The sequence below is a fragment of the Psammomys obesus genome, unplaced genomic scaffold (genome assembly GCF_907164565.1).
Source record: "Psammomys obesus unplaced genomic scaffold, mPsaObe1.curated_primary_1811, whole genome shotgun sequence".
In the NCBI taxonomy this organism is placed as follows: domain Eukaryota; kingdom Metazoa; phylum Chordata; class Mammalia; order Rodentia; family Muridae; genus Psammomys; species Psammomys obesus.
The window spans coordinates 11,464,462-11,478,906 of NW_026596091.1; the positions used below are offsets into that span (position 1 = coordinate 11,464,462).

At 46.2% G+C, this 14,445-nt stretch overlaps 1 protein-coding gene across 4 annotated transcripts in view; it reads left to right on the forward strand.

Annotated features, from left to right (window-relative positions):
• The window catches only part of Tmcc3 (transmembrane and coiled-coil domain family 3), a 251,773-nt gene that overhangs the window by 202,698 nt on the left and 34,630 nt on the right, over positions 1-14,445 (forward strand). Inside the window, exon 1 of one of the 4 annotated variants that reach the window (XM_055627783.1) lies at positions 12,180-12,256. The exons of the other annotated variants lie outside the window; for them this stretch is intronic. The gene's annotated coding sequence lies outside the window, so the exon portion shown is untranslated. Of the gene's footprint in view, positions 1-12,179; positions 12,257-14,445 lie in introns of those variants that run through there. 4 annotated transcript variants of the gene reach the window in all.

Consider the following 14,445-nt stretch of genomic DNA (forward strand, 5'->3'; position numbering starts at 1 on the left):
ATCATCATCATCATCATCATCATCATCATCATCATCATCATCATCATCATTTTGTATTTACGTTCTTGTGTGTTTTGCCTACATGTATGGCTGTTCACCATGTATGTGCTGAATGCCAGCAGAGGCCAGAAGAGGGCATCAGATCTCTTGGAACTAGAGTTGTAAATAGTTGTGAGCCCATGTGGGTGCTGAGAATCCAAGCTGGGTCCTCTGGAAGAGCATGCAGGAACCAGCTCGTCATCCCAGACGGGGTGTGTTTGAAGCACTGCCTAGTCTGGTGTCAGGAAAGGCTTCATTGTCCCTGAGCTTCCTCAGTGCTTCCCTTTGTACCCAGCCGTGTGTGAGGCCTGAGATCATCCTGGAGGGACCTGGGACAACAGGTCTGTGGGTTAGTACTGATGCTGTAGGAGGCAGAGACCATTCTCTGGGGAGCCCCGGCTTCAGGTGACCTCCTCTGGGAAGAACTGGCCCGTGTCCACTCTGAGAGGCTGTGGGTCGGAAGAGTGGTATCCACTGTTAAGAGTCCTCTCCCTTCAGACCAGCACAGCCCTCTTTACAGGGGTGTCTCTTTTGTTTTGTAGGGAATTTGTAGGGATGGAGGACAAATGATACCAATTGTTCAAGGATGTAGATGCCTCTGATTTGCATTTCCATGCATGCTCTATGACGTGTGTACATCTGGTGGGTTTTGTTTTTATTTTTGTTTTTTTGTAGCCTTGGGCAAAGGAAATGCTAAATCCTGGGCGTCACAGATAGGTTCTTTGACTTGACTCAGATGGAAGAAGGATGCTGTGGGAAGGGAGGAGTGAAAGATGTTAATTGTCATGGCAACCAGCAGGTTTTTATAGTGGAACACTGCCTTTGTAACCCAAATCCATCACCTTTTTGCTAACTACTGAAAACAGACTGACGCAAACTCAAGAAATTATAGTGCCATCTCTCAGTGGGATTTTATTTGTTCTTTAGAACAGTCTTATGGTGATTTCAGCCCTTCCTAGAATCTCAGGCTCAAAAGGCACATTTATTTACGTCCATAATTTTTCTAAAGTTAGGTGCTTACGACTTGCCCATTGTGATGATGTCACCCCACTCAGTCCCCAGTCTGATCCGTAGGGGATTGAGAATGGGTATCAGTCAGGCAGACGTCATATGCTTTGTGTTCCATTTCCCACTTTGTAGCTTTTTGCTTATTTGTTTGTTTTATTTGTCTCTCTGTCTGACCGTACATAGTCTTGTTTCTCCACTATCCATGAAGCTGAGATGCCTAGGATACCTCATTCCTATCAGGCATTGTGTAGCAAGTTCAGAACCACTGCTAGCCGCCTGAGAGCTGCTAGAAAATGGAACCCTGAGTGTTGCTTTGGGAGCTCTGGTGAGGTTTTTTTAGGGGCATGCTTATGGCAAGAAAACTGCATTCGAGCAGGCAGAGTTATCTAGGGGAACTAGAGGCTTTCTTGAGCATGTAAGGAGGGTGCTTTTAGACACTTGGGACCGAGAAGTTGAAACTTTGGAGGTTGAGAAAGGCAGGTTGGGTGAGGCTAACAGGGAGGGATGAATGTTACGCGTATGTGCGTGACATAATAAAATACATTCATCTGTACAATTACTATACAGTGTGGTGGTTTGAATGAGAACGAGCCCCACAGACCCCCATTTTGAACACTTGGTCCCAGATGGTTGAACTGGGGAAGAATTAGTGGGTGCAGCCTTGTTGGAGCTGTGTCACTGGGGGATGGGGCTTTGAGGTTTCAAAAGACGGCACCGTTCCCGGTTCTCTCTCTGTCTAGTGCTTGTGGCTCAAGATGGAAGCCCGAAGCTACTGCCCCGGTGCCAGGCCTGCCTGCTGCCAGGCTCCCCACTGTGATGGTCATAGATGCTAACTTTCTGGAACTTTAAGCTCCCAGTAAACTCTTCTGTCAGTTGCCTTGATCTTGGTGTCTCTTTATAGCAATAGAAAAGTCACTAAGGCATACAGTGATGTTTTAAAATGCTCAAGGAAAGAAGGAGAAAGATAGAAGGGGCCACCAGGCTTTTTTTTTTTTCTCCCCTAGGGTCTTGGCCTATGTAATTCCCTCACCAAACCCATGCCTGGAGCTGGTTTGTTCTGGAACTGTTGACCCTAATAAAAGAGAAGATGAGGGGTATGTCCCTAGCAGTGATCCCTGGCAGCTGTGTATCCCCAGTATGTGACATGGAGTTGAGTCTTTCATGGCACTGATTTGAAGGGTGAAGTCCTTTGAGCCCCTTAAGTCTGCTTCTTCCGGTTCCCCACTACCTGCTTATTGCCTGGTTTCTCCCAGCCCACAAGGCAGGAGCACAGTGTATGGAGGTGACAGGCTCAAGTTAATTTCACACAGGGCATGAATGGATTGTCAGTTCTGGAATCTCATTCAACACATTGACTTTCCAAATATATGTAAGTCCCATGTGATGTGCTAGGCATACTGAGTGACAGAGGCCTGTCGTCTCGTGTTTGTTCCAGTAGCCGGAGGCAAACATACCAGACCCACAGGTAAAATCCATAAGTGTCAGCAGAGACGATACAGCATTAAAAAATAAAACAGAACTTGGGGAGGCCCAGGTGAGGATAGAGAGGAGCGGATTAAAATAAGAGACTCGGGAAAGCTTTTCTTAGAGAAGAACTGTAGATGTGCTGCGCGGGAACAGCATCCCTGGACAGGGAGCAACAGGTGCAGATGCTCCGAGACAGGAGCCTGCTGTGGTCCAGGCACACTGGGAGACAGGTGGGCAGAGAGACCTGGGGCCTGAGATGCTGTTGTGGAGAAGTCAGTTCAGGACTCAATGTTTTGCAAGTACGGCCTTGGCTGATGGCTTGCAGAGGTTGTAGGTGGTCCCCAGAAGGGAGTGGTTATAGTAGCTTGGACGAGAGTGACAGCTAAGGAGATATGAGTGGGCAGATGTAAAGCCAGCCATGGCTAAAGCACTGTGTCAGTGCCAGTTCCTCATGGTGAAGTGAGGGCAGGGGCTTAGGACACACTGGCCCAGCTTTGAAGCCCTGCTGCCTCTTACAACTGTGCCGAATCATCTCCTCCCATTTTGAGCATCAGACTACTCGTGTAAAAGAGAACCAGTTCCTCATAACGATGTGGGAGGCTTGTGTAAGCTAATATACGCGAAGGGCGTGCCCTTTCTCAACTCACAACTGGCTTAGGTGCCTCTCCATCCAGCCCATGCCAGCCAGCCCTGAGCCTTCTCACACCCTTCTAACTAGTGATTTATTCTTCTCAACCCTGAAGCAGAAGAGATTGCTCCCTCCAGTGCAAAATAGATATGTAGTACATGGAAAATGGGAGGAAGTGAGAAAGAAAGGAATGCATACATTAAGAGTTTCACAAAGATATTAATATAATATTTGAGCTCACACCTTTCAACAGCCAGCAAGGTTTGTCTTCTCAGAGTTCAGTGTTTAGATACATCAAACGATTAGTAAAGGCCTTGGCTACAGTTTTTATTTAAATAAGTCTAATTAGGGAAGGCATGCACTCTTATTTCCATATTTTAATTTTTATCTCCTCTCTGCTTTTGGCTTGTAGAAAGTATTTGTTCAAAGATGCTAATTGGTGTTTTTGCTTAGGTCTGCTTTAAGAATAAGTGAGTTCCTTGTTGTTGTTAAAGCAGATTTCATTAACTTTCTAAGGAAAATTTCCCTCAGTCTTTTTCTGGTGGTATTTTAAAACAAGCTAAATACACACAACAGTGATCATTTAAATCACAAAGTGTCTTACCCATGGCCAAGGTAATCTCACAAAGGTAGTGACCATGGTACAGCAGTTCTGTTAACTTATTTTTATTTTTTTTAAGATTTACTTTTATTAATGTGCATTATGTGGGAATTGCATGTGAATACAGAGGTCAGAAGAGGGCATCAGAGCCCCTGCACCTGTAGCTACAGACAGTTAGCTGTGAGACCCGGATGTGGGTGCTAGGATTGAACCCTCTGGAAGGATGGCAAGTGCTCTTAACTGCTGACCCATCTCTCCAGCCCCTTCCGCTGAGTTTAAATGCTTCCATTACCCCACTGGCTGATGGGAAGGTTCAATCCTAGCCTAGCTTTCCTCTGTCAAAAAATTTCTGCCTGTGATGCTTTTGCTCACTGTGAAACAATTTGATCTCCATGGGAACTGCTGTGTTCTTTACAGTTAAAGCTGGTTTTATAGGTTGAACGTTCCCCCAAAACATCTGTCGCTATCCAGACCTCCAGCGCCTCACAGCGGGACCTTATTTGGATGCAAAGCCTTTATAGAGTATCCAAGTTAAAATGAGGTTTGTGGAGTAGACCAGATTTCAGTATTACTGGTGTCCTTATAAAAAGGGTAATTTGGATATAGTGTCAGACACTCATCTAGTGACCATGGTGCAGAGATCAGGCCATGAAGACCAAGGGTTTGGGCAGTGAGTCTCTGTACCAGCCGTGAAATGAACGCCTCAGATGGGCATTGAAGAGAGGCTTGGGATGAGCAGTCTTTGATGTCTTCAGAGGCAGCCAAGCCCCTCTGCTCTTTTATCTTGGGTCCAGCCTCCAGAGCTGGGAGGAAAAGAGTTTCCGCTGATTTAAACCATGCAGATTGTGGAACTTTGTTGCAGTAGCTCCAGGAAATTAATATGATCAACTATGGTGATTCTTTGTTTTAATTTAATTTAATCTTTTCTTGTTATTGTGCGCACATGAGTCATATACAGGGGAGGTGCTTGTGTCATAGCACACTTGTGGAGGCGGTCAGAGGACAGCTTTGTGGAGTCAGTTCTCGTCTTCTACCTTTATGTGGATTCTGGGGATCAAACTAGGCGACATGGTGTAACTAACGACTGTGATGCAGCCACCTTTACTCGCTGAGTGACCTCACTGGCCAGGGTTTCCCTTATTGTCTGACATGGACAAAAGGCTTTAACAGCAGTGGGCCCCACAACAGGTAGAAATGTCAGTGGCCCTGATAGCCTGGGCAGTTCTTGGTTAGCAAATGGCTCTCTGTGGCCCCTCCATACAAAGAATACAACTGTGGCAGTTGTATTCTTTGCCATCTAAGCGAACGCAGCATTTTAATTTGCTTGCAGCACATTTGTAGAACCCTAGGAATATGTCCATGGATGACTCCAGTTTGTAAGATGTAAGTATGGAAACAGGAAAGCAGCTTAGGTCTGGTGATAGGCAAAGCCTGACGACCTGAGTTCGATTCCCAGACCCCGCAAGTGAAAGGAGAGAACTGACTCTTCTTGTAAATTGTCCTGTGACCCCCCCCCACATAAGTGCTGTGGAGAGCACATACATACATACATGTGCACACACACACACACAAATATACACACAAACACACACAATTTATACACATATACACACACAAATATATACACACACACAAATATACACACACAAATATATACACATACACACACACAAAATCAACAGGTGTAAAAAAATTAAAAGTAAATGTCTAATCTAGGATTTGTTGAGAGGAGGAGGCGGGAGGAATGCAGCTTACTCTTTGGATCTGAGTTCAAATCCTGTTTTTATGGCAACTCCAAAGGGCAAAGCAGCCCGTGTAGGGTTAGGCAATCTTATAAGCTGGGTTATTTGTATGGGACAGCTAGGAGCGGTATTGCTAGATCTTATGGTAATGCTGTGTTTAACCTTTGAGGAATGGCCAGCGTTTTCCACATGGTTGCCCCAGTATGCATTGCTGCCAGCATTGCATGCAGGTTTCTAGGTTTCCCGTGTCCTCACCATCACTCACCATCTCTTTTGTCTGCTGAGTAGTATCTTGTGGCAATTTTGTGTTGAATTAAAACTTTTCATGAAAATCGTTGCAATATTCATTATACATGTTGCTGGGTAAAACAGCCTTAACTTAGATGCCGTGTAGTTAGCAATCTATTACAGATGCGCACACCCTGTGCCATCCTAGACAAGTGGACAGGACTCATGATTTTGCCAACGGGTTGCCGCTGCTTTGTGGGTATGACAGTAAACAACTTCCTGCCATAGCCAGCTGGAAGTCAAGAGAGAGACATGCCCACTTTAGAGACAAGCTGTACAAAGCTGTGAATTCCCTCATCGTGAACACGTGGCTGAACAAATGCTCAGAGCTCAGGGCCAGAAACAAAGGCAGGTGGAATGAATGAATACCCCTGGCTTTGGGCAGCAGGCACAATTGCTACCTGGCAGCTTGAGCAAGCTACTCAAGGCTGTCAGAACCTTGGTGGTTCCGTCACACAGCGAGATGTGAGATGCCCAGCTAACGGTCAGCACTCAACAAATGTTAATTTTCTTTCCTTATATAGCTCTGCTGTTAGCGTCAGATATATATTTTTTTCTCTCTACAGATTCAGTCCAGCTTCAGATATGGCAGAACACAGGACTGATTGTTTTGTTTCAATATCTTCTCTTTGCAGAGAAATAATGAGCTCTTGGCAAAAACTTAATACTGGTAGAAATGGATATTGCAATTTGGTAGCTGCTGATTGACACATGTTTGCTAAACAACTATTCCGTCTTGAGAAGGCTCTCCTAGAGGAGGGGGGAATGGAAGAATCCTAAGGAACAGTTTTATCCTCTTTGCCAGGTGTTTATCTGAAAGAAAAAAAAATCTTTGGAAACTCCCAGCTTAATATTTTTTTAATAAAATATTGAGAAGCTTTGGCTTAAGAGTTCGAACTACCCTCTCTGAAACTCAAGTGTTGGCAGACACAAAGGTGTTGGCTCCTTTCGGAAGCCTCTTTGCCTTGATTTTTGTTGTGTTGCTTTTTTAAAAAGAAAATGCTGGTCTTTTGGTCACCGGGTCTTTTTTTAGCCCTGCAGGGAAGTCATAGTAACAGGCTTCAAGTCTGATTGGGTTCCATGGCAACAAAGGGTTGTGACTTTATTAAAAGAGAGTCGAGCATGCCAAGAAAGATAAAAATCAGAGCACGGAAGATGTCCGAAGCCATGCCTGTGTTTTGAGGGCCATGTGTCCTGAGACGGAGGGTTTCTCCATTCAGAATCAGTCTCCATTAGGAGTGTGACCCACAGCGTTACCACCGAGTTCACAGAGAGGCGGGGGCTCTGTAAAGCTCAATTGCATCTTTGCTTTTTGTTCATTCATTCATCTTATTTTTAATATCTTGATATACTAAAAAAAATCAAAAACGGTCATGTGAAGAATCTAGGCAGAAAGGATTCTGGTTTTAAAGGCAGAGGGGGACTCTATGGCATCCTTTTTGGAACTCCTTACAGCTGTAAGTTGTGCAACCGTGTGGGAGGGCCAATTAGAGGCAATTATAACCAGATCAAGCTCTCAAGCTCTCCCTGAGCTGAAGCTTGCTCTGTGCTTTCCAAGCTGGGCCTGTGTATGTGTGTGTGTGTGTGTGTGTGTGTGTGTCAGGGGAGGGAGGGCTGTTTCTCATCTTTGTTCCTCAGTTAGAAATGCTGATTCTAGGCCACAGGCATAGAATCTACACAGGAGTAGCCATCATTTATCTCCCAACCACAAGGGGCTGGCATTTGCTAGAACCAGCGTGTGGCGATCAGAGCTGTTGGGCTGAAAGTACTAACACTACCTGAGGAAATGGCGAGGCAGCTGCCTGAGCCAGTGCTCCTGCCACGACCTAGATGTGCTCTGTGAGGAGGCTGTTGCTTTCTCCCCCGTGTGCACTTACTCCTTCCTTCTCCCTCATTCTGATACTGAAAGTGAAAGAGGTGGAGGGGCGGGTTGAAAGGTCACCCTGCCTCTCATCCTTTCAGGCCCGTTCTGCCATGTGTCCCGAACTCAGACTTCATTAGTCACGTACCTACAGCTGCCTCACGGTGAATCAGAAACTTCACAGATACTCGGACTCTGAGTATTCAGTGTAGCAGGCAGTATTGGTCTGTGAGCAGAGAATTAGCTCACCACGTTCCAGGGCTCCCAGCCAGAGTTAATCAGCCCTCGGGGAAATTATGTAACCCGGCCGCCCCGGTTCCTTGTCTCACAGTGAGCTTGACCTGGATTGATGCTCCCCAAACTCCCCCATGTTTAATAACCTGGGCTCTAGCTTAAGACACAGAATCTGTTAGAATTGCTGATTCACCGTCTGGGGTGGGGCAAGGTGGTAGAGGCCTCAGGTGATCTCACAAGTAGATGTTCCGGAAATACCACTCCTCTGCCTCAGTGAGGTCAACCTGTAGCTGAAAACCAGTGGAGGGAGAAGGGAAGCTGTCAGGCATAGGTGCCCGTTGGTCAGGATTAGGAGAAGCCAGCCAGGCTCAGAAACAGGACCTGCTCTCCCAGCTCCCTTCCCGCTTCAAACACCGCTCTCCTCCACGCTTGTGCACCGTGTCTCTAAGGGGCCGAAGGTGTGTGATGAAAGGCCGGTCGGGTGTGTTGGCTCCGGGTGCTCCATGTCCTGTAGCAGTGCAGCCCTGAGCACTTGTGTTCACAGAGCTCTCTGCACTCTGTAATGTTGTTTCCCTTGATAGAAAAGTGCTCACCAAGCAGTTACTTTAGGTGGGCATGAGGCAGTGGCAGAGACATCGTGGTGGGGGAGGGGGTGATGTTTAAGAGTTAAGACGTCCTGCGTAAAACTAAGTTCAAGTTCAGATACTCACATTTAGTATAAAAGATGACCAAATGGAGCCAGTTAGATTATGGAAGTACATGTGACACACAGCCAGGGCTCAGAGAGAAGCCCGGTCGCCGGAGAATGTTTACTGATTAAGCCATTCACTGCCAAAGCAAACACGTATGCCTCCTCCGTGCTCTCTGCTTGTGCCTAGAGTTTGTGTCTCCTGCTGAGCAAAGATCAGATGACATCATTGAATGAGGTTCTCAGTGGATTATCCGAATAAGCCTGAATTGTAAAGGCTCGTCTTTTTTGCTATCGAGCTTACCTCGATAATGTAAGTGAAGTGTAAGTTCAGGGCCTGGTGGAGTGACAGCTCAGAGAATAAGGGCACTTGTTTCTCTTCGAGAGGACCTGGGCTCAATTTTAAGCACCCACATGATGGCTCACAAGCATCCTGGAACTCCAGTTCCAGAGGATCCAATGCCCTCTTCTGGCACCCATGGGCCCTGCATGCCCATGGTGCACAGACCTATATGCAGGCAAAAACACACATATACATGAACTAAAAATAAAATAAAGCTAAAAACATTTTAAGTGTGAGTTTATTGCGAAAAAAATCAATTCCATAGTACCAGAGGTCATAAGGTGAAAGTAGAGCCTCTGCTTTCAGTCCTCCACCCCCACAACTGGGATAGCAAGGTTCTTTATGCTGTGCCTTGCCACTGTCTGTGCAAACACACCAGTCCGTTATCTAACCAGGCCTCCATTGACATACATGCTATTCAGGTTCCTTCCAGGTGATTACTATTCAGGTTCTTTCCAGGATTTTGTGGCTCGCTCTTTGTTTTTCCTGTGTTTGTTTGGATTTATAATACAATATTTTAAATCTCTGTACTTTTTTTCCCCCTTGTAACCTCATATGGATCAAAACATTTTGAGGGGGTACCAATGGTCAAGCCCAGGGCTATGTACATGTTGGAAAAGTGCTGAACTACCAAGCTACAACTTCAACATCCTCCCTGACCCCCAGCTAGATAAATAGATAATAGATAAATAGATAGATAAATCACTAAAGTTAAAAAAAAATAGATAAATCACTAAAGTTTAAAAAAAAAGTGTTTGGGCCAAGAATAGGTACAAATCATTGTCCTCCCAAAGCTGGTGACAGTTTTTCTTTTACCTGCAGACCAGTCCCCCAGCTTGGTTGCTGCCATGGTTAGCAAATGGGTGCCGGTTCCTGTCTGGGTACCCATAACCTGAGGCTTCATCAAAAGGCCCCTGGGTAAAAGAATGAAGTGAGCCATTGGTGAGGAAAAAAAAGTTTCGATATGCCCACAATACTCTGAGGGGGAAGAGGAGAGAGAACGACCTAGCAGTAGGTAGCTAACTGGAATTTACAGAGGGCTTGGGGTCACAGAGGCCACGGGTCACAGCTCCTGAGCCTCGTTTGGGGGAACCGACTGTGTGGATAGCTTCACAGTTTTAGCATACAGACACTCCTGACTTCCGTCTGGCTTTCATCCTGATAAACCTGAGTTTAAAATACCCTGCATTGAAAAATGGGTTCAATGTGTCTGACCTGCAGGGAGCAACACAGCCCACGGCAGAGGAGTGCTCTCTCTGACTTTCTCTCACAAGTACTGAAAATGTATTACTTCTATACTATCAGAAAGTTTAAATTTTTAAATTGAACCTCCTAAGTCAGGACTGGAGCATCTATAGTTTTAAAAGTGTTCTCTTCAAGTATCAAAAATAAGTAGGTAAGCCCAGCCCCCTCCAAAAAGCATGTGTTTTCCTTATAGAGTGTGCTATTGACTTAACATTTCGTTTGAGGTGAGACCCATTTTCTATCATTTATTATTTAGCACTTTGTAGACTCTGACGTGAACTGAGACAGAGAGAGGCCGTACAATATTAACTCCAGCAGACGCACCTCTTCCCAAATATTACAGTGCAGTTACACACAGACTAGGTTTCATTATACTGACAAAATTCTCTCTCTTTCTCTAAACCCCGTTGCCCTTTTCTCCCCACCTCCAAATGGTTAAATCAATATCTCTGGAACCACACAGCAGTGTTGGGATCTTGGCATTCATTATTTAACGGTAAGGGCAGCAAACTCCTGGCTCCCTGAACCATCCTGGCCTGAGCTTTTCATACGACCTGTGGCGATTCAAATATTTGAGAATCTGTGCATACAAGGAAGGTCAAAAGGGATTTAAGGATGGGTGACTGACAGCGGGAAAGCCTGTGATCTGCTGTGTGGGTTAAGAAGTCAAATTATTAAACAAAGCACTATATGACCATGGAAGGGTGGGAGGAAACTGTGAAATCCCTTCTGTCTGCTGTGATATTAGGGCCTTTTCTGAGCTCCTTAAATCTCCCGAGAAATCGCTAAAATCGGAGTCTCAGAAGTGTTAGTGTACTTGCCCCAGGCCACTCAGTTAACCAAGAGTTAGAGCTTGGGCTTGAGTGGGTCTCCTGGGCCCTTCAAATCCACGCCCATCCTCAGAGTAAAAGGCTGGAGTACCATTGTTGCCAGCTCCCAGACTTGTCCAGCGCACTACCATGATACCTGCGCTTAAGTGTCCAAAGATCGTCACGTTCATCATGGCCGAAGCTGAATCCCCAGCTCACACTCTTCTCGCCTACTTCATGGATAATCTTAAGCCTCCAGAGGACAAGAACAGAAGCGGTACTGTCCTGCCTCTACCTCTAACGCCCGCTCGGTCTTCTGATTCTACCCTCTCTTCGAAGACTCAAGCACTCTTTCCCCGTCTTTTTCCATCCTGATCCCAAGGGCTCCAGGCTGCCAGAGGCCTGACAGATGAACTCAGCTTGCTTTAAGTGGGACATTCAGGGTCTGACCCCTAGGGCCCGATACCTCCATTCTTCTACCATCCCTGTCTTGCACCATATTTCTCAAAACTTGAATCTCTCCCCGTTGGCATCTCTTCCCTGGCGCTCCCTTAGCACACCTGTCCTGTCAGTTATCAGTGGTTGGCATTGTTCCTTCCTCTGCAGCCACTAGACGAGACGGAGGCCATCCCCCCTTTGCCTCTCCAGTTATGCCTAACACTCGAGGCACCCGGAGCATCTGTCTTGGGAAGGAATCCACAGAGGAAAAGGCCTCCTGACTGCTCACGTGATTTGCACACCGATTCCACTTCCCTCCATCTTCACTGAGTGGCTGCTCGCAGCTGGCAGTGTGTGTGCGTGTGTGTGTGTGTGTGTGTGTGTGTGTGTGTGTGTCTGTGTGTGTGCCTGTGTGTGTGCATGCACATTCTACTGCTTTGCATTTTCTCTGCTGTCCTGGATTTGTTATAAGTCAAGCCCTTTTCCTTGTGGGTACACAGGAGTGCCAGGCAGGCTGAATGTGACTTGTCCTGCACTCCCTGGGATGATGTGACAGCAGGCCTCTGCCCTGGTGGGCCTCTCTGCAGAGACAGAGTGTGTATGGCTGGGGCCGTCAGCACAAAGCTCATTTGTACAGCAGGGTGCTGAATACATCGCATTATTGCTGACAGTTGTTCTGGGCACAGTACAGGGCGTGGAGTTTCCCCCGAGACAAACACCGGAATATCCAGAGATAGTGTGAGTTGATCGCCAAAGTCCAGGATGAGTCACTGAGGTAGGTGTTGTGGAGAGTGTCAGCCTGCCTTGGCGCACAGTCGGCTGAGAGCCTCTGCCGTTTTGCTCCCGATGAGTCCTGTGCGGTTTGGTAAGTCTCTCACAGCCCCTCCAGCTTCAGGCAAGCTTGTAAATGTTATCACTGGGCCTTTTGTAGTTAATAACCTGCCAGATGCCTGAAAGAAACAGAAATTATTCTTGTCCTCGCTGGTCGTCTTTGTGCCTCCTCAAATCCTTTTCTCTCTCTAATTTCCCAAGTGGATTTCTAAGTATTTAAATTCCAGAACTCCTAGAGAATCGCCAAATTCCTTCACTGTTCATTCTTCTTAGAAGTACAAGTGCAGTAAGAGTGGCTAAAGAGAGGGAAATTATAAAAAGACCAGCTCTGCCCCTGACTTGGCCTGTGGGTCTATCAGGCTCTGAGCTGGTATCTAATTTCCTACTTTGTCTGATCTTCCCACAGTGGGCATCCTTCATCCCGATTTTCTGGGAAACCCAGAGCTTCCGTATAACTGCCTTAGTGACACCATAAGCCACCACAGGCAAGAAGGGTGTGGTAGGTGCTGCCCTGTGGGTGGGGAGAGGAAACAGACTAGGTGGGGTGCAGTATGCCAAGAACAGGGCTCCCCTGCCCGTTCTGGGACTGCTGGATGGATGTGGTGGACTCTGCAGAGGCCAAGGATCTAGCACATGAATAGTCTGTCCCGGAGCTGTGGATGTCACAGGAAGCCAGCGTGTGTGTGTGTGTGTGCGTGCGAGTGAGTATGTATGTCTCTCTGTGTGTGTGTATGTGTCTGTGCGTTGTGATCTTTCTTTCATTCCTTAGATATTAATTTTTAATGATTTATTTATTTTTGTGTGCACTGGTGTTTTAACTGTATGTATGTCTATGTGAGGGTGTCAGATCTGGAACTGGAGTTATAGACAGTTGTGAGCTGTCATGTGGGTGCTGGGATTGAACCTGGGTCCTCTGAAAGAGCAGCCAGTGCTTTTAACCACTAAGCCATATCTCCAGCCCCAGATATTAATTTCTAAGATTTGTTTGTTTGTTTTTATATATCTATCTACTATTTATTTATTCATTTATTTTTGGTTTTCCAGGACAGGGTTTCTCTGTGTAGCCTAGGCTGGCCTCAAACTCAGACCCCGCCTCTGCCTCCCTAGTGCTGGGACTAAAGGTGTGCACCACCACCACCCAGCAATATTAAAATATTTCAACACATTTAACTGAGGGGTTTTTTTTCCAGTTGGTTCTTAATCAAAGATTTACATCAAGCGCTTTTAAGGAGGCTCTGCTCTTGATAGCTCTCCTCTGGTCTTCAAAACCACGATAACTATGGTTGTGAGGCAGAGTAGCAAGTCAGAGATGTTAACTCCTTGAATCTTGAACATTAAATTTCTGTTATTTGAAAAGGACAAACTGGAGGGTCTGACTGTTCCAGCAGACAGCAAAGTACCGCATAGCCTCAGCGTTGTGAGGGGTGCAGTCGACAGAGCTTGGCACGCATGGTGTCAGTTGGAACGAAAGGGAAAGTGCTCCCTAGATTATACTGCTCATAAAAGAGTTTCAGCTGCCACCCCTCTCCCCTGCGTGCTGGGCTGTTCTCAGAGATGGGGAGTAGGACTGTCAAGCCACTGTGAACAGGCTGTTCTGGAGATTTCCCGTCCATCCCTTCCACCTATACAGCCCCTTCACTTTCTCTAACCAGGACAGGGGTAGTCATGGGGGGCCAATTCACCTTCACCGTGGCCAAGGGCTTTCTTCTGACTGTATCCTCCACTTTCCTGGATGTGATCTGATAAGGACAATGAACAGAAAGACAGGACCAAGTGCAGGTGTGGCCTAGGGGCCTTTATATCCCAGTCGTAATTTAAATATTAATATCATGCAAAGGTTAAGTTGTACTGGAGATAATCAGCTTAAGTGAAGTAAGCCTGTCTTAGGCAGGCTATGCTTTCTTACTGCTAGCTCCCGGTTTTTATATAGATATATAAGACCGTGCATGTATGAATGCCGTAGAAGGAGAAGCAAAGCCGGGAACAAAGTGGAAGTGGGTATGGAGGGAATATGCTCAGCAAGTGATATATATCGTACTTGGATGAAAATATATTATGTTACACAATGCCATGTATAACAAAAACTGTTTTTCCTTATAATTTTCCTTGTGGCATGCTTTTAATGCCTGCACTTGGAGGCAGAGATAGGTGGATCTCAGTGGATTCAAGACCAGCCTGGTTTATGTCTTGAGCTCTAGGACATCTAGGGCTACATAATGAGAT